Source organism: Lampetra planeri, chromosome 17, assembly GCF_965212315.1.
Source record: "Lampetra planeri chromosome 17, kcLamPlan1.2.h2, whole genome shotgun sequence".
Classification (NCBI taxonomy): Eukaryota; Metazoa; Chordata; class Hyperoartia; order Petromyzontiformes; family Petromyzontidae; genus Lampetra; species Lampetra planeri.
The window spans coordinates 5,832,354-5,854,634 of NC_136123.1; the positions used below are offsets into that span (position 1 = coordinate 5,832,354).

Below are 22,281 nucleotides of genomic sequence, written 5' to 3' on the forward strand. Positions count from 1 at the left end.
GCTGGATAAAGTCCTCCCCACACTGTGTAGGTCGCGGGGGGGGGGGGGGGGGGGTTATTTGACCAGCTTTCACAACGCTGGTAATTGCGTCGGACGTAGGGGTACAAGAAGCACGGGAACATAGAAGTACGGTACAACCACGGATTTTTTGCTGAGCTGTCCCCTGCTGAACACGTAATCGCAGCCCCGTTGCCACGTGGTGGTCGCTGAACCCACCCTGCTCAGCTTCCCAGGTCTGACAAGATCGGGCGCATTACGGGTGCGTTCGTCACAGGCGGCCTAAAGGTTAACAGCGTATAATTTGCATAACTTGGAACCAACGCAATCTTACGCGGGCGACTAAATGTGTTCGTCTTGAGAGTTGGAGTAGATTTTGTTTCATTGTCGAGTTATTTCAAGCCTCGAAAACAAACTTGTTAATTTATTTTCACTGGAGACGTGGAGCCACTGTCGAGATGGCACCGGCTGCTGCAGGAGCAGCACCAGATCGACTGGTCATGGGGTTGTATGGGAAAGTTGAATTAAAGAAAAAAAGAAAATAAAATCACGACGTTTCGGAGGCAACACAAGCTTCCGTCTTCAGGTGGAACCGTCACAGCACGCTTGCTGTATCAAGTAAATGATACCTCATTCAGCACGCTTGCTGTATCAAGTAAATGATACCTCATTTACTTGATACAGCAAGCGTGCTGTGACGGTTCCACCTGAAGACGGAAGCTTGTGTTGCCTCCGAAACGTCGTGATTTTTATTTTATTTTTATTTTATTTTACGTTTATTAATTAAAAAAATGTACCTACGTGACTTTACCGAAAACAACCCAAGAATATGAATCCTTGCAGTCGCGAAAGCTTCAAATCTAGAATTGTATGGGAAACCCGAAACTTGAAAACATCCATTCCTTTAAAATGTCATATCGCTCGCAGCTTTGATCTCTGATACTGACCATTGTTCGTCCTTATCAGACCATAAGAATAACGTAGGAATGCAGCGCACCCACACTTCCACTGAACCCAGAAGCATGGGCACTGTGACGACAATATGAATCATCTTGATTTGAAGCTTTCGTGACTGCAGGAATCCATACTCCTTGGTTCTTTCGGTAAAGTCACGTAGTTAGAAATAAAATAAAATAAAACAAAAATACTAAAACCGGTTCACTCATGTTTGTATGTTTGTATTCCCGTGTTATGGTAGATTTAATAAAGATTGTTCGCTGGCTGTACGTGCCATCACAAAACAGACTAAAGTGTCATTTACTGGAAAACATTTCTCTTGAAGATGTAAATCCAGATAGATTATTGTTATCCTTTCATCATTTCAAAAAGCAGGTTTTTTATGTAAATATTATTTACTTCCATATTCCTGCTTCAGCTTGATTATTTTTGTTCTTGCAATCACGTGCTGAGCATATGCAGAGGCATCAAGGCAAGCTCAAAGTGTCACCCTTGCTCAAACAATGAGGCAATCCTCATATCCATCGGAAGCCCTTGAAGAAGCAATGTTCATTTCACGTTCCTGTGGCAGGGGGCAGTTTATCCACAGGGAATAACCACTTTTAATTTGAAAACACATTTAGATTGAAAGCTCATTTCTTGAGAACTGCTTTTTGTGCTTCGTTTGTTTTCCTTCCCCCGCACCTCCGATTAGCACGGTTGGCTACGTACGGTGTGAAAGAAGTTCAACATCCACACGTAGGTAATGAGTTCACACAAAGTGGTACTCAGTTGTATTCTCCATGCAGAGATGGTGAGTGGAGTCGACCCCTGACTGAGATTTTAACTCAACTTTTCGACTGTTAGTCGCACACTCTAGCCCACTGAGGACCGAATACAACGTTTAAATGTCTGCAGTAAGGAACAACCGCACATTAGCTGACACTAATCTTTGACGACGCCATGACTCTATACATTGGCTGTGTACTCAGAAATACTTGGAAGAGAACGAGTGGCTGAGCATGCTGAAATTAGGAACACAGCCTTGCCAAATCGAGGATATTTTCCTCTGGTACACGATTAGTGGCGGCTGATACACTTGCAATGGCTTGTGTAATTGTTAGTTTAACACGTAGCAGGCTTTCGCGACCAATATCATCCATAATACAGGTTTTTGGGGGGTTAGATCGCGTAAATGTAGAAAAATGTGTCGTTAGAGCTCACAAGTGACGTCATCACATCTACCCCTCTATGTAAGGAACTAAACAGGAGGATTTCTCCACTAAAATCTGGCTGTCGCCTGATGAAGCGAGTTGTAATTACTGGCGAAACGTCGTACTCAGATTGTAAATGTTGTGGATTGTTCTCCAACACACCGGCGTTGCTGTGCTAGTGTCGTGACTAACTCGGAGACGAACATACTCGAAGGCACTTCTTGATGAACAAGCACCATCGGGGCTAACACTCTTCATAATGAGTCCGCCTATTGCCGGCGACGCTACTCAGCCAGGACAGTTGGTAGGCTGCCTGACTCGCGGCGCCCCGAGATGGTGAAGACGGAGACGACGACGAGAAGAACGGTGACGAAGACTTCAGCAGCACGAGGGGGGTCCCACTCCAACAACAGCCCCGAGGTCCCCTACAGGGGCCCCTCTTATGACGTCAGCGTGGCCTGGCTCCGCCCCCGGCCACGCCCCCTTTCTAAAACCTACCAGCAGGTTCTTGGTGTGCCCCTTCTGTGACCTTTCTCCTTGACCCCCCTTCTGGTGTGTCACGTGGCCTGCTGACTTCAGGACTGCCGTACGCCGCAGATCCCCTTTCCTGCCAGCAGCCAGCGCTATGCTACTACACTATGCCACTACACTAGTAACGAATTGGCACGTTCTGTTTACGTGACAAACCTTACTGATTGGCTGTGTCGGGTGGCGGCTGGTTTGACGACACATTTATATATGTACGCGATCTAACCCCCCAAAAAAAACTATATTGTGGATGTAAATGTTGTTCGTTGGCCGTTTGGGCTGTAAACGGCCCCGTACTTTACAATGCACGGGGCCGATTACAGCCCACGGGCCCCGTAGCTTCCTCACTGCTGCCCTCCCTGACCCCCACCCGTCCAGCAACACCATACAGCTCTTGCCTCGCCAATCAATCGGAGGTTGATGATCACGGCCCTGCAGGCGAGGCCCGTACGGCGGTCGCTGTAGATCAACGCGTCCGCTTGCCCACGGCACACACAACCGCACGGAACCAACCATTGCCGCCCGGCGTTCGACACATCGTCGACGGCTCCTCGATCAAGGGGGCCGTTAAGGGATGGCACATAGACAGCTTTGACCGCCGCGTGTTACGCGAGCAGTGGTCGCGGACCCCCCCCCCCCCAGCTCTGCGCGTGCCCGTGTCTGCAGGAAGTGTAACGCTCATGCTCCATCATCCAGAATCACACCGCCGGTGGTGGTGGTGGCTGCCGTGGGGAGTGGTGGTGTAGCGGTTAGCGCTACGAACCCGGCGACCCGAGTTCGATTCCCACTCGCGGCCAACACCGGTGGCGAGTATTTGAACCGGTCATGGGCCTCCCCTAGGTCGACTCAACCTCAAATGAGTAGCTGGTGCAGTGTGTAAAAATTGTCACTGAGAGAGACAAAGGCGGCCGGGCGTGGTGCTGGCCACCCAACCCCCTCGTGTGCCACAGTGTGGGCCTTCAAAGGTTGCTCGCTAACAGCACTTGCCCCAACAGTCTGTTAAAGCTACACGGGACGATCTCTGTCTTTGGTGGTTATGACAAACGACGCCAAAATCCGACCAAACGCGTTCACAATCCACGCCTTCAAGCCAATGCCCCCCCCCCCTCCAACAACAACACTTCCCGCACTATATCAAAACATGTTCTAGCTCGACGGTGCGTGTCTTCGGGTTGTGCCGCGTGTCGTCCGACGTTTTGCTCAACGCGCTCAGAGCTTACGCAGGGATTTGTTTCCGAAAGCTCCCAGCACGTTGAGCGAAACTTCGGACATCATGGCGGACCACACGCGGTGTGCCGAACAGCACGCATGTCAGACTTCGCTCCACGTGGCCGCGGTGGGTGGGGTGGGGGCTTGTTTAGGAATTTAATTCCTTGCAGAAGCTCCCAGCAACGTTGGACATCACATCGGAGAGTTTGTGCAACAACAACAAAAACAACAACAACAAAAAACAACAAAAACAACAACAACAAAAACAACAACAAAAACAACAACAACAACAACAAAAACAATCTTCGCTGCGGTCAAATAAAACATGCAGTACACTTGCCACACTGATGTTGATCAATTATTGAAATATGTTCCTTTATTACCGATTATAATCCGAATACCGCATGCAATTATAAAATGGGCAACACGCCCATCAGCAATATCACTGAGCAATCTAAAAATGTTGTTCGGAGGCCGTGACCTGACCTGAGAGCGAGCCGAACTGTTCATGGGGTCACTCGGTCATTATGATTACCCGCTAGAGACCCCTACTGGCGGATGGCTGAATTACTTTTTTTCTTCCATTCATCACAACGCTAATTTTTTTTTATTGTTCAAAGATCCTCAACACAATTCGTCAACAACGCTGCCATCAAGGAAAACAGTTACATTACAAATATATATACAATCGGAATTTGATTTAAAGCAGTGCTATTGGCGAGCGTGCTGAGTTGTTGTTAATTGTGCTTTTGTGCACCACTGCCAACGCAGCAGCAGCAGCAACAACAGTGAATTGTTTCTTGAAATCTTGATTTGAAGCTTTCATGACTGCAGGAATCCATACTCTTTCGTTCTTTCGGTAAAGTCACGTAGGTAGAAAAAAATAAAACAAATCACGACGTTTCGATCGCAACACAAGCATTCTTCATCAGGTGGAACAACCACAGAAAGAAAATGCTGAACTAGGCCTATTTCAGCATTTTCTTTCTGTGGCTATTTCACCTACGTGACTTTACCGAAAGAACAAAAGAGTATGTTTCTTGAAATATTTTTCTTTGTCCGTCGTTCTGCTTTTAACTTGAGAACCAAAAGTAAGCCGAGGCTGAGCACCTTAATTTGAACCCAGTCGCCATCCTGGTGTTGAGATGGCTTGCAGGAAGACACCAGTTTACAATCGCCAAATCAATCAATACAATCTCAAGCCCTTAGCCGTGTATGACCAGGTGACAAAGATCCCCTCTATAGCAGTGTTCCTTCATTGCGGGGCCCGCGGGCCACTGGCGATCCCTGATGACCTTTAGTATCACCCGTGACGTGCGGCCACACAAATGTGAAAACACTTACCCCCATCATCATCATCGTCGTGCTGTCATACCCAATGGTTTCAAATGTGTGGCGGCTCTCACATTGATGATGTCTTATCGGCAAAAGTGGTCCCCCTCGAAAAACTAGTGAAGAACACTGCGCTGATAACCTGAACAGACTGTTGGGGCAAGTGCTGTTCGCGAGCACCCATGAAGGCGAGCACGGCCCACGAGGGGGTGGGTGGCCAGCACCACGCCCAGGCCGCCTTTTCCTCCCTAGTGGCGATGTTTACACACCGCACCAGGTACTCATTTGAGGCTGAGTCGAACTAGCGGAGGCCCAGGACCGGTTCAGATAATCGTCACTGGTGTTGGCCGTGAGCAGGAATCGAACTCGAGCCACGGCGTTCATAGCGCGGAGCGCTTACCGCTGCACTACCCTTCCCCGGCGAGAGCACATTAGGAGGGACACATTTATAGCATTTTGCAATTATGATTGCATAAGTGGGCATATGAAATCCCATTGAATATTTAAAAGAATATCGGAAACCTATTGTAGGTTGATGACTGGCTCAGGGAGATAATATATTTTGTATATATATAACGCTGTCATTCATGCATATTGCATTTTTCAATCGCTGGGGAACCACAGACAAGCTGGAAAGCAGCAGCCAGACCGGGAGGCCGGCACTACCAACAATTGCCCAAGCTTTGCAGTTCTCTATACATTAAGATGTTGCCAGCCAATTAATGAATGTGTTTATACATTTGGGAGGAAACCGGAGCACCTGAAAAAAATTCCACGGCGTGCAAGGGGGCAACACTCTATCCCATATAAACGGGACACGTGATATTAGTCTGCGTTTTGCTGCACCTCCATCCGCTGTCGAGCCGGGATATATAGCACCTCCCCGAATATCGCATGAACGGTGCTGGATTAGCACAGTTGGTTACGTACGGTGCGAAAGAAGTTCAACATACATGCAGGCCACGTGTATAGCCACCACCATATGGCGGAGATTACCATGATGGCTTTATATCAGATCAACTGATTTGTTTAAAATATTAAGGTTCAAATGTGTTTATTATTGTTTATTCTTGCATTTATTAATATTTACATGTATGTTTATGTCTTTATATATTATTTCTTCTTATTATATTTTTATTGGCGCATTTATGTAATTTTCTGCAACTGTGATATTTTGTAAAAGGTAAATGTGCAGTAAGTAGGTAGCCCTGAAATGGATGCACCTTGATTTTTTTTATTATTTTTTATTATTAATTTTAATTTCATTTTTTACCTACGTGACTTTACCGAAAAAACTAAGAGTATGAATCCTTGCAGTCACAAAATCTTCAAATCTAGAACCACAAACAAACCACAATAACCTCGCTGATATCGTCAAGGAGCATAAACCATCATCACGCAGAACTCCGGTCATCCGCACAGCAGCTTTTGGCTGGCCATCAAAGATCACGGTGCGAAAGAAGTTCAACATACATATATACATCGTGGAATATTGTGCAAAGATGCTTCTTTATTTGTGTTCCCAGGCACCCCTTTCAAAAAATAGAAACGTCTCTCAATGGGCTTATGCCCCGTTATAAACAAGATGCGCACGCGTGTGCGAGCGCACGCGTGCAAATATGAATGAACATTAACAGGCACAGCCATAACTGTATCAGATTGCGCATTAGCGAGCCTAACGCTGTGTAAAATCGTATTACACATTAATGAGCTTAATCCTGTGAAACATAATTGCTTGTCAACGCAAGCCCAATCCTTTACCCCAACAATAACAGCACACCGGCATCCGTCTATATACGAAACCGATACGTTCGTGAAAACGTGTCAAAGCCAAATTCTGTATATCGAACCCTATTGTCGACATTGACTTCGATTATATAATTGGAGATGAGTTCCTACGGAAAATTTGAAGGCCACTAAAATCACTCGAAGAAATGAAGCGATCCCTTTTTTTTAACCACGCAATTTTACGGAAAAAATTCAAATGTTATCGCGAAAAAAACTGCACGGTACTTACAAGACACTGTGGTGATTGCCGAACGGGGAGCTCATGGATCTACGAGCCCAGCTTAGCTTAGAACGAGGAGGAGCGAGGTGCAAAGCTCCTGGAGCCGCATGAAAAGCACGCGAAGACAAACCACAGCACCATGGATTGTTCGATTTCCCTCCCCAAAACACTTTATAATTCGAGCGGTGCTCTTCATTGCAAGGCCCACGGGCTACTAGCGGCCTCTGGTGGCCTTTAGTGCGGCCCCTGAACGGGCAGCCCCGGACAATACACAACACGTGACAACACCCCCCATCAGCATCGTGCTGCTGTCAAACCCCCAATGAATTTCGATTTAAAGCTTTCGTGACTGCAGGGATTCATCTTCTTTCGGTAAAGTCACGTAGAAGGGGCCGAAACGTCGTGAGAATTGTATTTTATTGTGTTTTGTTTTTATTATTTTATTATTTCCCTTCTACGTGACTTTCCCGAAAGAACCAAGATGATAAACCCCCAATGGTTTCAAATGTGTGGCGGCCCTAACACCGACGGTGTCTTATCGGCGAAAATGGTCCCCCACTGAAAATTAGCTAAGAACACTCATTTAGAGTTGAAAATGTTCTTAAATGCGAATTCGTGTTCCATAACGTGTAGGTTACGTTTTCACGAAATGTTGCACAGTGCATTGAGTTGTTGTATAGCGAGGGATGATGACTGTGAACACGCACACTCTCATTAGCAACAGGGCTGCTCATAATAATTTAAACCCTATTAATTTGAACTGCCATTATCAAAAGGTCCCATTTTGTAGCTGCTCACCCAGAGAAACAAATGCCCTGGTAGTGCATTGTCTTTGTGCTGTTCGCCTTTTGGCGTTCTCTGGTCTGATACTTGGTGAGACTTTGCCCTTAAGAAAGCTGTCTCTGGTGTAGGCCAATCATTTTCAAAGACAATGCACATATTATAATCAGAGCATGTTCGTTTGCATGTTCACCGCAAGTACGTGTGGTTAATGCAGATTTTATTCCTCGAAAAAGGTTTCTAATTGGTGTTTGAACATCTTAACACCCGTTTTATTGCCAGAAAAGATAAACCCTATTCTTATTTTTTCATACTTTGATACTAGTAAAAAAGGTCCCATGTTGTGGTAACATGTAGTTATATCAAATTTATATCGCGGTTGCTGAGCGCAGGCACAAATGGCACCGAACGCCAAGCGGACAGCACCAAGCAGCACTTTATAATGTGCGAACAGATACAAAAAAGCGTCATAATTGTTTTTTTACCCTTTTAATCTGGCAACAAAACTGATACCTTTTTTTTACGAGGAGTCATGTTTGCATAGACCACAATACCTGCAGTCGTAATGCAAACAAAAACCACAACTCTGATAATGTATGCATTGTCCTTGAAGTTGATTGGTCCACACCCGAGACAGCTTTCCTTAGAGCCTAGTCTCACATGGGTTGGACCAGATGACGCCAAAAGGCGCCTTTTGGCCTTTTGTTTGCATTATGACTGCAGGTATTGTGGTCTATGCAAACATGACTCCTCGTAAAAAAAGTCATCAGTTTTGTTGCCAGATAAAAGGGTAAAAAACCAATGATCATATTTTTCACTGGCAAATGAGGTACCAATGGTGTAAAAAAAGCGTCATTACATTTCATTTCCCTTCCATGGTGACGAGAGGAATACTCGCTTAAACGGGCGGAGCGAGACGACCAAAAACCCACAGCAGGTCCATATTAGCCAACCCTTCACAACAACAAGTGACCCGCGAGCCCCTTATCGCGAAGATAATTACATTACAGAGCACACGCACTCGTGAATACATTCATGCGCGGCGGGTGGGCGCAGCGGCGCGTTTGAAACCCCATTCGGCGACGGTGGCTCTCCAAGCAAGCGTCGCGGAGCGAGAGAGAGAGAGAGGAGAGGAGAGATTCGAGAGAGGGGTGAGAGAAATAAAGACCCCGGAGGAAAAGCGAAATCAAAACAAAAAAATGCGACCCGGGGGGGGGGGAGGGGGGCCTTGGTTGAATTTGCGACTGCGTCGTCTCGGAAATGCGTAAATCATCGTGGCGGGAGGCGGGTACGAGGGGGTGACAGGAGGACGGTGGTTGTGTTTTTGGGAGGCTGGAGGCGGCGCGGGGCGAGATGTAGCGGGGAGCCACACGGGTGCACGAGGCGAGTGTTGATCAGGTCGGCCAGGACGCAAGGGGAATTGGAGTTCGCCGGGCTCCGGGTGCTGGCTAACCCCTCGCACACACATTACGACAGCGAGCGCTGCATGCCAATACGTGCCCCCCCCCACCCCGTGTCCCTACATACGCCCAGAGGCTAGGAGGAGGTTGGGAGAGAGAGGAGGGGGGGGGTGAATTTGGGGGGTGCCGGTTGGATGCGGTTTTCAAAGAGCTGACGTCTTAACCCCCGTGACCCTCTGGATGTAGCCGGCTTTCATGCGCACCCTCTACACATCCGTGCACCGTGTGTGGAGGAGAAGTAATACATTTACACGGCCCGCGCGTAACACGCAATCAGGCAAGCGCCGTCACACACAGGCGACAAAAAAAATGTTTTGGACGTTTAGCCGTCATATTTATATCGACACTTGGGATGTCTGTCGTTAGCGAGCGACTATTAGTGAAAACCAAGGTGCGTGAGATGGGTGTGCAGTTGTCTCTTTCCCTAGTGCTGGAGTTTAGCCACCTCAACAGGTATAAGACAGTGCTCTCATTTCAGTCTTGAGTCAACCTAGCGAATACCCAAGGCAAGTTCTGAGACCAATTTTCACTGATGTTAACCAGGACTGGCAATTGGGCTCGTAGCGCAGTGTGTACACCATTCCCCACAACACACACACACAAGTGGCCTCTGCTTAGCCACTTTCCTCACTGGGACAGTGAATTTGGCTCGACTTTAGTAGCCCTAAATTATTCCATAGACATGAGATTTAAGCTGGAAGAACCCAATGAGCTGTGAAACTCTTTTTCACAGGTGTCCAGCCCAAAGCTGGGGTCGGCATCACAGAGGAAGCTACATTATTAGAACTCCAGTTGACATCTATTCGAGTTGGTTACAGACACAATGTGGTGTTTCCAAGATCTTCATAGGTAACTCAAGCTATGAACATGAGTTGGGCAGATCTTCCTTAAGTATTTCTGAGTCAAACTTTCTCAAAAATATGAACATTTCCGAAAACTAGTTTGCACTCTCAGAACATACCATACGAATTCTGTGGTTGATCATAAATTGTTTAGATTTTCATTCGGAGTTAATGTAAGTGTGCTGAATTTCTTTCGCACCATACGTAGCCAACCCGTGTTAATCGGAGGTGCGGGGGAAGGGTAACGGACTAAACACAAAAAGCAGTTATAAACAAAAGAGTTTTCCATCTACATTTAAAAGTGCACAGCTCCAGTGGCTTCCTAATAGCAGATGGAAGAGCGTTCCAGACGGCCGCATAAGCGCATCCGAAAGCGCGCGATGCAGTGTCCTTCTTTGTTCGATGGCGAGCCAAAAGTCTCTGCGAGGAAGATAAATATCATAAATATTCTTCTTGGTTCTTTCGGTAAAGTCACGTAGAAGGGAAATAATAAAATAATAAAAATAAAACAATAAAATAATTCTCACGACGTTTCGGCCACAACGCAAGCAGCCGTCCTGCGTTGTGGCCGAAACGTCGTGAGAATTATTGTATTATGTTTTATTTTTATTATTTTATTATTTCCCTTCTACGTGACTTTACCGAAAGAACCAAGAAGATGAATCCCTGCAGTCACGAAAGCTTTAAATCGAAATCATAAATATTATTCACATGACCAGATTGGCTTACTGGTTAGTCCGGGTTGGTGAAGAGGGGGGGGGGTCAGTGGTCGATCCAAGGGGTGGGAATTGCCCCCCCCCCCCTCTTCCTCCTGTTGAGACCCAAAAAATTGGTACTTTCTTGATATATGAACGTTTGTTTATGTAGTGACATTTTTCTAAGGCTTGATATTCCGGGACCGTCGCAAAGGTTAATTATTAAACAAAAATCACACGACGTGTATTTTAAATCTCTGTTCGCAAAAAAACATTCAAGATTTCGCAGCATAACAAATGCTCATAATATGATGCGCACATTGTCTCTGGAAGCCTCTGAATAATTCAAGAAATTCTCGTGAAATGATAAAAAATATATAATAACGGAAAATAATATTCGTCTCCAACATCTTAAGTATTTCTCTTTGGAAATTAAATAAGTACATCATCCCTTCTATGTGATAACACAGCATCGTACATGCGGCACATCTTGCTCCAGTCACTTGGGCCCTGAAGGGCTCAGGCTAGCTCGCCACTCTTATCTCTCTTTTTAGCATTTTCCGCTTTAAATCTGACATTCGATTTTGGTTTGTAAAACATGTACGATGTTTCCAAGCAAATCTGGATTTTCATTCGCTCGGAGCAAAAGAATGTGAGACCACTCACACCTCACTATCTGCTTAACCTCCGAGTTAAATAAATACGTAAAATACACACACACATGCAATTACAGTATAGTACCGATTTGATTTTATAAATCATTAATTACAACCTCGTGGTAGCTTTATATGAAGGTGAAACTTGGGTCGCATTACAAAGCAGATTTTAAGATTAATGCTCTTAAGGCACTTTGTTGCTCAATAATTATAATATTGTAATAAACAATGACGATGGTACCGAAACCACTGGAACGCAATGCGTTTATTGTTCTTCGTATCTATGATATTTTGACAAATACAATTACAAATTAAAAAAAATAGACGTTCGCAAAAATGTCACGCCATCCATGGTCGACGCGTTTGCGTTGCACGCTCTCAATTTTGAGGGAGCTAAACTGTGGACCTGTGGACCTTGATTGCGAAAATTCGTGCAGAGACTTTAAATTGAGCTGTTTCTGTCGCGTCAAGCGACAAAGCGAGTTGGGGAGAAAATAAACACCCAAGACGGAGCGATTCGAGGAAGCAGAAGCAGACTGAGACAACCAACGGGAGCCCAGCAATTGGGAATTGACAAAGAGAGCAACGCGAAAAAATGGATAGCACAAGAGAGATAGTTCGTTATCCAGAAGCCATTAGCGCTGCAACGTATTGAAAACAACGAGCAATCAACGACGACAGCTAATTACAACCACATCTCAAGACTACTAATCAGTGGGGCATATGCATCATGGAAAATAATGAGGCATATACAGGGTACGCGCTACGATTTCAGAGAGAAACAATCCGTGAAAGGGAGACGAGATGAAGGGAATGCGCATAAACTTAAACAGTGGGAGGCGAGTCGATATCACGGATTGCCGGTGGAGGATGGGAGTGCCAGACCATGAAGGCATCAGCGAAGGATTACCTGTGGCTTCGTCAGAAGACAAAGTTCTCTCGCTTGTGTAAGCGTAGTTCATGCTGGCGAGCATCTATTAAAGCTGACATTGCCCATGACGGAGTAGATGTGGGCAGCGCGCAACGCCAGCCTACCCATCTCTGCGTTGTTGATGTTGACATAGCGTGTACTCAAGAGCCTCCAAGCCTTGATAATTGGTTTTTTACCATTTTTTATCTGGTAACAAAACTGACACCTTTTTTTTTACAAGGAGTCATGTTTGCATAGACCACAATACCTGCAGTCGGAATGCAAACAAAAAACACAACTCTGATAATGTATGCACTGTCCTTGAAATTTTTGAAATTTTCAAGGACAGTGCATACATTATCAAAAATTTCAAGGACAGTGCATATATTATCAGAGTTGTGTTTTTTGTTTGCATTCCGACTGCAGGTATTGTGGTCAATGCAAACATGACTCCTCGTAAAACAAGGTGTCAGTTTTGTTGCCAGATAAAAAGGGTAAAAACCCAATTATCATATTTTTCCACTGGCAAAGAAGGTTCCAATGGTGTAAATCCTCCAAGCCTATTATTTGTTTCTTTCGGTTAAGTCACGTCTAAAGATAAAATAATAAATTAAATTAAATAATAGAATACGACGTTTCGATTGCAACACAAGCAATCATCATCAGGTATAATGAAATAGCGACATAAAATCTAACCAGAAAACTATAGACAGACATATTAGCAGACAGATATCACCAAGATACATAGCGAGAGCAACACAGGTAACAGAGAGGGGTGATCGTCTCTGTGTGGTGGCCTTAAATAGACAGAGGGGGGGGGCGGAGGCAGAGAGAGGGAGGAGGGTTAGAGAAAAAATTAGCATATCAATGAGTGGTCAACAGACGTGGTGCTGCGAATGCGATGGCACGGCAAGCAAGCCTGAAAATCAGGAGAAGGACACACTAAAATTAAATAACCTAGTAAAATATCGAAATGTAATGTAATACAACACAGAGGGTCGGTCAACACACAATTAACGCATAGCCTGGTTGATTACGTGTTTCAAAGATTGCTAAGTTAGAATTTAAGTGTGAACAATCTAAAGAGAGGACACAGGCAGAGAAAACAAGTCGCCAGAGAGAGAGAAAAAAGATAAGCTTAAAACTTCCCCGTAGAAGTGGTTCAATCTTAATTTTAGAACTTTCGTGACTGCAGGAATTATTATTTGTTTCTTTCGGTTAAGTCACGTCTAAAGATAAAATAATAAATTAAATTAAATAATAGAATACGACGTTTCGATTGCAACACAAGCAATCATCATCAGGTATACTGTGTTGACCGACCCTCTGTGTTGTATTACATTACATTTCGATATTTTACTAGGTTATTTAATTTTAGTGTGTCCTTCTCCTGATTTTCAGGCTTGCTTGCCGTGCCATCGCATTCGCAGCACCACGTCTGTTGACCACTCATTGATATGCTAATTTTTTCTCTAACCCTCCTCCCTCTCTTTGCCTCCGCCCCCCCCCTCTGTCTATTTAAGGCCACCACACAGAGACGATCACCCCTCTCTGTTACCTGTGTTGCTCTCGCTATGTATCTTGGTGATATCTGTCTGCTAATATGTCTGTCTATAGTTTTCTGGTTAGATTTTATGTCGCTATTTCATTATACCTGATGATGATTGCTTGTGTTGCAATCGAAACGTCGTATTCTATTATTTAATTTAATTTATTATTTTATCTTTAGACGTGACTTAACCGAAAGAAACAAATAATAATTCCTGCAGTCACGAAAGTTCTAAAATTAAGATTCCTCCAAGCCTTTTTCAGTCGCCGCTTACCACTTCGGTTGTGAGTCAGAAATGTAATCTGGCTCAACCGTGGCGTGGTGGCGCGCACGTGTGCTACGGCGCTTTGGAGGCGAGTTGGTGGACCGTGTCAAGAGTTGTGAAACCCCAAAGCCGGTTGGGCTGGCAGCAGAGCGAATGGCTTCATTCGCCAATCTGGACGCATGGTTTCCTGCCACACGCGACAACTACTCCTTATAGAATTGTAAAAAAGAAAATACTCAATAGAGCAGCGTTTCGCAACCAGCGTGTCCCATGTATCCTGCGGTATTTTCGGAATTATAGAAGAGGCCCTCGCTGTGAGAACAGACGAACTCTCCGTTGCTTTTTTTCATTCAGACGCTGTCTTCCCGACAGACCTGTTCTTCACCTGAAGACGGCTGCTTGCGTTGTGGCCGAAACGTCGTGAGAATTTGTTTATTATGTTTTATTTATTATTATTTTATTATTTCCCTTCTACGTGACTTTACCGAAAGAACCAAGAATAACTCTCCGTTGCTGTTCAGCGGCCGATCAAGCCCGCGTCCTCCGCCTCCCGTGCCCCCTTGTCCACTGGTCACGGCGAAGTCTGGCAGACATGCACTCGCCCCCCCCCCCCTCAGCCATCTCCGACTGTGCAGTTCCACTTGGGCAAATAGCCGCTACCACGCTGACCCACCCCGCCTGGGCCCACCGGGAGTTCTTGGCTCGGCGCGCCGTGAGGATCGAGCGAGCCGCTTGTGCCGTGGAGTGGACAAAGGTCGAGACGTGGGGTGCAATAGAGGATCCTGCTGAAAAAATAAAAATGAGCCTTGATACTCCAGCCAGACATCCCTGCATAAACAAACGAATTACTCCATTACATTCCATTACCGCAAGTGCAAATCGTGCCACCTTTGTGAGCGAGCGAGCGAGACGCACGCGCACGCGCGCGCGTACACACTGCCACTTTTTTTTTATTTTCCCAACGCGCGGCGATAATATCGACTTTATTTCCATAGTCCTAGAAGGCGCAGCGAGCCCGGAATATCGTAAAGGACTCCTGCCAGCCGGGGCAACTGACAAGAGACGCACCCGCTGGAGGAAAACATGCGGCAGTGAAACGCGCGGGTCGTGAATGGCCCTGAACCCACCGCGTGTGCCCACCACAGCTGCGTTTATCCGCGTGCCATAGAACAGCAGCGGTCCCCAAACTTTTTGGCACCAGGGACCGGTTTCGTGGAAGAAATTTTTTCATGGACCGGGGGTTGGGGGGTCATCATTGGGTCTTTCACCCTTTTCAAAGAAGCTCTCCAGCGACGTTTGTTTTGTACTCATTGTGGCTACTAGGGGTTAGCAACTCGTGGGCTCACCAACACTGTGACTGAGGCAAGTGCGCAGTGCGGGGAAGAGGCGCGGATGGAAGTGGTCAAAATAAAACAATGGGGGCGGGTTCCACGCGCGGACTCACCGCCCTCACCTCCTGCTGCTGCTGTGCGGCCCGGTTCCTAACAGGCCACGTCACCGGTACCGGTCTGTGGCCCGTGGGTTGGGGGACCCCTGCCTTGCCACGTGGCTCATGCGGCAAACACCGCGGAGCCGCTAAGCGCCGGCTGCACGAGAGCTCAGACTCACACGGAGACGCAATGGATGTCTCCGAAAGAAAATAAAACATAATCATCTTATTGGTTCTATCGGTAAAGTCACGTAGAATTGAAATAATAAAATAATAAAAATAAAATATAATAAAATAATTGTCACGACGTTTCGGCCACAACGCAAGTAGCCGTCCTCAGGTGGAGAACAGGTCTGTCGAGGAGACAGAGTCTGAAATGAGGACGGCTACTTGCGTTGTGGCCGAAACGTCGTGAGAATTATTTTATTATGTTTTATTTTTATTTTATTATTTCCCTTCTACGTGACTTTACCGAAAGAACCAAGAAGATGAATCCCTGCAGTCACGAAAGCTTTAAATCGAAAAACATAATCAGTTGAAAGGCAGCCGGGTTGGCCAGAGGTCAGAATGTCGAGATGGCCCCTCTCATCGGATCCTGGGTTCGAATCCTCGCAAACGTCTGCGATTAAGCCGGGTTCTCAAGTATTGTGAGTCAAAATCAGGTGTGAAATCCACAGCAAGAAAACAAATTATTGCTGTGGATTTCACACCTGATGATGATTGATTGTGTTGCAGTCGAAACGTCGTGAGAATTGTATTGTTTTATATTTTTATTATTTTATTATTTGCCTTATACGTGACTTTACCGAAAGAACCAATAATATGAATCCCTGCAGTCACGAAAGCTTTAAATCAAAAGTATAAGCTTTGTCACCAATTGCCAATTCAGTTTGGTTCTGACGTAAACTTTCCCTAATATCAGCTCCGATCATTAAAAATATTGTTTTTACTGGAATGTGATGAACATTAATTTGTAGCGGAGTGAGTGGGGAACTGCTGCCCCCCTACTGCGTACGTTAGAGCCCGCTGGAAATTTATCTCAGAAGTTGTTCTGACATCTGCTTCTGTGAACTTGGTTCTAACCCCAGGGGATTGCAGTGCTCCATGAGAGTTTCAAATGAATTGTTAATCTTTTGATTCGACTAACCGGGGAAACGGACACGTTGAAATAAATAAAGTTGACATGTGACCAACAAAGGTTGCACAGAGTTGAAGCCTTAATTCCACAACTCTTTTTGTGAATGTAAGAACAATGTATGTTTCTTTGCGTATATTGCACGGGAAAAATCCACACAATCTCGAGGAAAAAGCTCAAAGTTCTCCGTACAAACGAGATCTCTTCACAAAGCTTCTCGCTGCTGCCCCCACCCCCCCCCCCCTAATTCGGTCACCGACCAGAGACATGAAACTAGAAATGATCCTAGATCATACGAAAGATCGAATCTCAAATTACACAGTGACATACATACATACATTCAAAAATGTTATTGGTAACTGGGTGAGAGCTGACCGAGACAAACGTCTCTGTTTCAACGGAGACCTTGTTGGGGGGGGGATAAGAATGTCCAGTACATATACAGCCCTTTGACAATCGACTGCTCGATGAGGAGCTAAGAATGTACAGGACCGCAATGTGTCACCACACAGCCAAATTCACACGTCTTTTAACGCATTTTAATTCAACTCTGTGATATTTAAATATAAGGGATGTAGACATAGCGGCGTGATTATACGGGCACTGCAATGAGCCTGCACTTTTAGATTTTTTATTAAGATTGCAATTACATTATTGGGCCGCACGTGAGTTCACGAAGGGGCCAGGGAAGTGCATGCAGAAGTTTGAGACTAAGCAGGGTAATACAGCACTAATGTCCGTGATGTGTGCTGACGGTTTGGTAAAGTCTGACATTGTGTGGGTGAGCTGCCGTGCTTGCGCACAAAGAATTCCTCTGCGGAATCGCAGACTATTGCCAGATGTTCCCCGTGTACCAAAAACATGAAGAAGAATTCTACAAATGCGATGGAAATGCTCAATGTCAGCCCGTGGAGAAATCTACCCGGGAATAGTGTGGAGAAACAGCGCGATTCGGGAGGAATGGCTGCCTCGGTTTTTCTTATTTTCTCTATGTTCTTTGGTTCTTTTCGGTTAAGTCACGTCTAAAAATAAAATAATAAATCAAAATAAAACAACACATTACGACGTTTCGATTGCAACACAAGCAATCATCATCAGGCATAAAAGAAATAGCAACAAAAATCTAACTAGAAAACTATAGACAGACATTTTAGTTAGATTTTCTAGTTAGATATTTGTTGCTCACACTTAAAATTCTAACTTAGCAAATTTTGAAACACGTAGTCAACCAGGCCATGCGTTAATTGTGTGTTAACCGACTCTCTGTGTTGTATTACATCACATTTCAATATTTTACTAGGTTATTTAATTTTCGTGTGCCTGTATACTCCTCTCTATGTGTGCCGTTGTGATGTCTGTCTGCTTGTATGTCGGTCTATAGTTTTCTAGTTAGATTTTTGTTGCTATTTCTTTTATGCCTGATGATGATTGCTTGTGTTGCAATCGAAACGTCGTAATGTGTTGTTTTATTTTGATTTATTATTTTATTTTTAGACGTGACTTAACCGAAAAGAACCAAAGAATAATTCCTGCAGTCACGAAAGCTCCCAAATTAAGATTTTCTCTATGTTGTTGAACTTCTTTCGCACCGTGCTAAAAAAAATGACGATAACTATCTGGGCGCCTGCATATTCGAACAGTCGCTCGTTTACAAAAGCGCAGTTTAACTTGGGCATCACCCACAGCCAAAAACAACCCCTTACTAAAATAGAACCCTATTATAGTTTCTCATTAACTTGGTATTGTGTGTGAGACATTGACATATTCCAAAGAAAACCTCCTCAGCATCTGTTCAATGTCACTTACACTCTGAAGGTGTGAATTTACTCAAAATAGAAATATACTTTTTGAGCCAGATAAACTAGATTTGACAAGAGCCAATTTTTTTTTTGCTTTTGGTGACCAAGACAAACTAGATCATCTCTTTGCCTAACTCTAGGGTCAGCATCCTGCAGCTCAAATTTCGATGTAAAGCTTTCGTGACTGCAGGGATTCATCTTCTTGGTTCTTTATTATGTTTTATTTTTTATTATTTTATTACTTCCCTTCTACGTGACTTTACCGAAAGAACCAAGAAGATGAATCCTGCAGCTCGTGACGTTATTAGCATGCTTTCTCCATCCAGTACTCCCCAACGCGGGGAAGTATGGTCAAACAATCCCCGCAACTGACAAGGAGGAGGCTTCACCTAACAGGAGATTGACAAACGGGTTCTAAATGATTGTATTTCGAAAATATAATTACGATCGATTGTTACTCTTTGACTTCCTTGTAATTTTTCATGGCCCAGGTGACTCTGGCAAATTAGAGTGCTGGTCTCTTGGGTTCTCACCTGGTGAAACAAATACAGGTAACGACTTACAGGTAAGAGGGGAGATTAAACAACCACAAAAACGATGAGCAATCAATTGGTCCATAGCTTCAGTCTATAGGCTGAGCAGCAACAGCGCCACGTGAAATCCCGCATGGGCAACTCCAGCACGTCAACACAAAGTGACCAGAATATCTAATTCGATGACTTAACCCTTCCCATTTAAAAGCATATCAACCGCATTGTTTGAGCGCCCATTCTTTGGAATGATGATTAATAAGAAAAACAAAATCTCTATAAAGTCACGCAGAAGGGAAGTAATAAAATAATAAAAAATAAAACATAATAAAATAATTATCACGACGTTTCGGCCACAACGCAAGCAGGCGTCCTCAGGTGAAGAATGAAACACCACCAAGCTTGGAGCGTATATTTAAGCTGAAGAGAGCCTTGTCAAGGCTCTCTTCTTCCCACCTCCCCCCCTCCAAACCAGCTTAAATATACGCTCCAAGCTTGGTCGTGTTTCATTCTTCACCTGAGGACGGCTGCTTGCGTTGTGGCCAAAACGTCGTGAGAATTATTTTATTATGTTTTATTTTTATTATTTTATTACTTCCCTTCTGCGTGACTTTACCGAAAGAACCAAGAAGATGAATCCCTGCAGTCACGAAAGCTTTAAATCGTGATAATTATTTAATGTTTTATTTTTATTATTTTATTACTTCCCTTCTGCATGACTTTACCGAAAGAACCAAGAAGATGAATCCCTGCAGTCACGAAAGCTTTAAATCGAAATTTAAAATCTCTATATATCTATTTTGATATTTGTAACGACGTTCATCAAGGCCTTGCAGGAGGATGTTTCGCCGTACAGCCATCCCTCTGTCTCGGTTAGATGATGTTGCTATCAGCGCTAATTAGCCACCACACGTGGCATTCCATTGCCAATTCAATTACCTTGCCGCACGTGATTTGAGTGCAAACTCAGCCCATTGAGGCTCGCTAAATTGGAATGCCACTAAGAGGGGGTGTGATGACTCGTCGATTCAGTGACTAATATCGATTTCCGTATCTCGTGATACATACGTTAATCTCGTGGTTCACTTCAGACTGGAACGATGCTACGCGAGTTGTATTTGTCACGCCCAATAAATCTGGTATTTTAGTCACGTAAAAAAATATATTTACATTTTATAGCATTTTATGAATATTGGGTGAAATCATATCAGAATCTCTATTTAGACTGGAAGAATCCGATGAGCTATGAAGCTCCATTCATCCATATACTGTATGATCATTATGGATAGGCGTATCTTGTAGTTGTAACCAAAGCCAAGCAGCTTTTAGCAGCGTCTTTTGGAAAACTCGAGTGAGAAATGAAGCCCCGTAAAAGAATCGATGTTTTTGTCGTTGTATCTAATCAACTCGTTTAAGTAACTGGATCACGACATCCCTACAGCCAATGGAGGCGCGCGACCCTCCCCTCCACCCCCTCGATACGACAAAAACAATCGATCCCCTCGAATCGCAACAATTAATCGATTCAAGTGGCTGGACAAGCTCGAGCTTGGGGGGGGGGTTTGCCGATCATGACGCCTCGAAACAACAACAACCACCACCACCACTACTACTACCACCGGCTGCAGTTTTAATATGCCCGTGGGTTGAAGTTTTAAATTCACGCTCACAAAGACACTTTTGGCTTCCAATGTCTCTGGATACCTTTCGTGAGCACGAGAGAGACGGCTTCGGGCTGCGAGAAGAGCACGTGGGGGTGGTGGGGGTCGAGGTTTGCGTTAACGTCGAGCTGAGAAAGGGGGGCCGCCAAGAGGTGAGAGATATTTCTTAACCACTTTTTTTTCAACCCTCTACCCCCCCTCCCCCCATCTCTGGGTTATAACCAGGCCGAGCTCAATTTCTCACTCGGATGTTTTCAGGAACACTGCCTAACGTGATTTGAAGCTTTCGTGACTGCAGGTGGTGGTGGTGTTGGTGGTGTTGTGGTGGTGGGGGGTGGTGTTGTGGTGTGGTGGTGTTGTGGTGGGGGGTGGTGGTGTTGGTGGTGGTGGGGGGTGGTTGTGGTGGTGGGGGGTGGTTGTGGTGGTGGGGGGTGGTTGTGGTGGTGGGGGGTGGTTGTGGTGGTGGGGGGTGGTTGTGGTGGTGGTGTGGGGGTGGTTGTGGTGGTGGTGTGGGGGTGGTTGTGGTGGTGGTGTGGGGGTGGTTGTGGTGGTGGTGTGGGGGTGGTTGTGGTGGTGGGGGGTGGTTGTGGTGGTGGTGTGGTGGTGGTGGTGGGGAAAGAGCTTCACAGCTTATCGGATTCCTCCAGCGGTCTAAATTCTAGAATCTGATTCTGGTAGCCCAGACATCACTCGCTCCTGATGATGATGTTGTTGGCTGTGGCCTGGAATCGAATTCGGAGTTCTTAGGGCAATGCGAAACAAGCCGCTGGGTCCACCACTCCCAAGCACCGCAGCTGATTGCGTTTGAAGTAGCCGGGAGGCTGCTCGGATCAAACGACCCGGAAAATACGCGGTGAGAAACGAGAGCCCTGGGAGGATGGAAGAACATGTTACGAGTGCGCGCACACACACGCACACAAGTAGCAGGGGTGATGAGAGGTGGTAGGGCGACACGCAAGCGACGGGAGCTTGCTTGTATATTTACATCGCGCGTTTATCCAAAGCGCTTTACAAAAGTGGTACAATTAGGGTAGCTAAATAGTGAATAGAGATGGGGGGGGGGGTATTGGGATGGAGTTTTAATTGGGTACGGGAATTTTACGGGGTTACCTCGGGATGGAGGGAAGGATGGGGCCAGGGAGAAGAGGTGGGAGTTGAGGGAGGAGCGGAAACTAGACGGGGGGGAGGGTGCTTGCTTAATGTGGAGGGGAAGTTTATTCCAGTCGTTATATGACCCGCTCGATGTCGAGAATTCTCTCGGTGGCAACATGTTAACTACCTCGCCTGGTATACAGGAGCTCGTGGGTTCGACCCCCGACCCCTTTACGCCTGTTGTATGTTGCGAG

At 45.4% G+C, this 22,281-nt stretch overlaps 1 protein-coding gene across 2 annotated transcripts in view; it reads left to right on the forward strand.

Annotated features, from left to right (window-relative positions):
- Positions 1-20,312: 20,312 nt before the first annotated feature.
- The window catches only part of LOC144723313 (rho family-interacting cell polarization regulator 2-like), a 105,293-nt gene continuing 103,324 nt past the window's right edge, over positions 20,313-22,281 (forward strand). The window contains exon 1 of one of the 2 annotated variants that reach the window (XM_078601997.1): positions 20,313-21,087. The gene's annotated coding sequence lies outside the window, so the exon portion shown is untranslated. Of the gene's footprint in view, positions 21,088-21,561; positions 21,789-22,281 lie in introns of those variants that run through there. The other variant, XM_078601999.1, reaches the window with a different exon arrangement.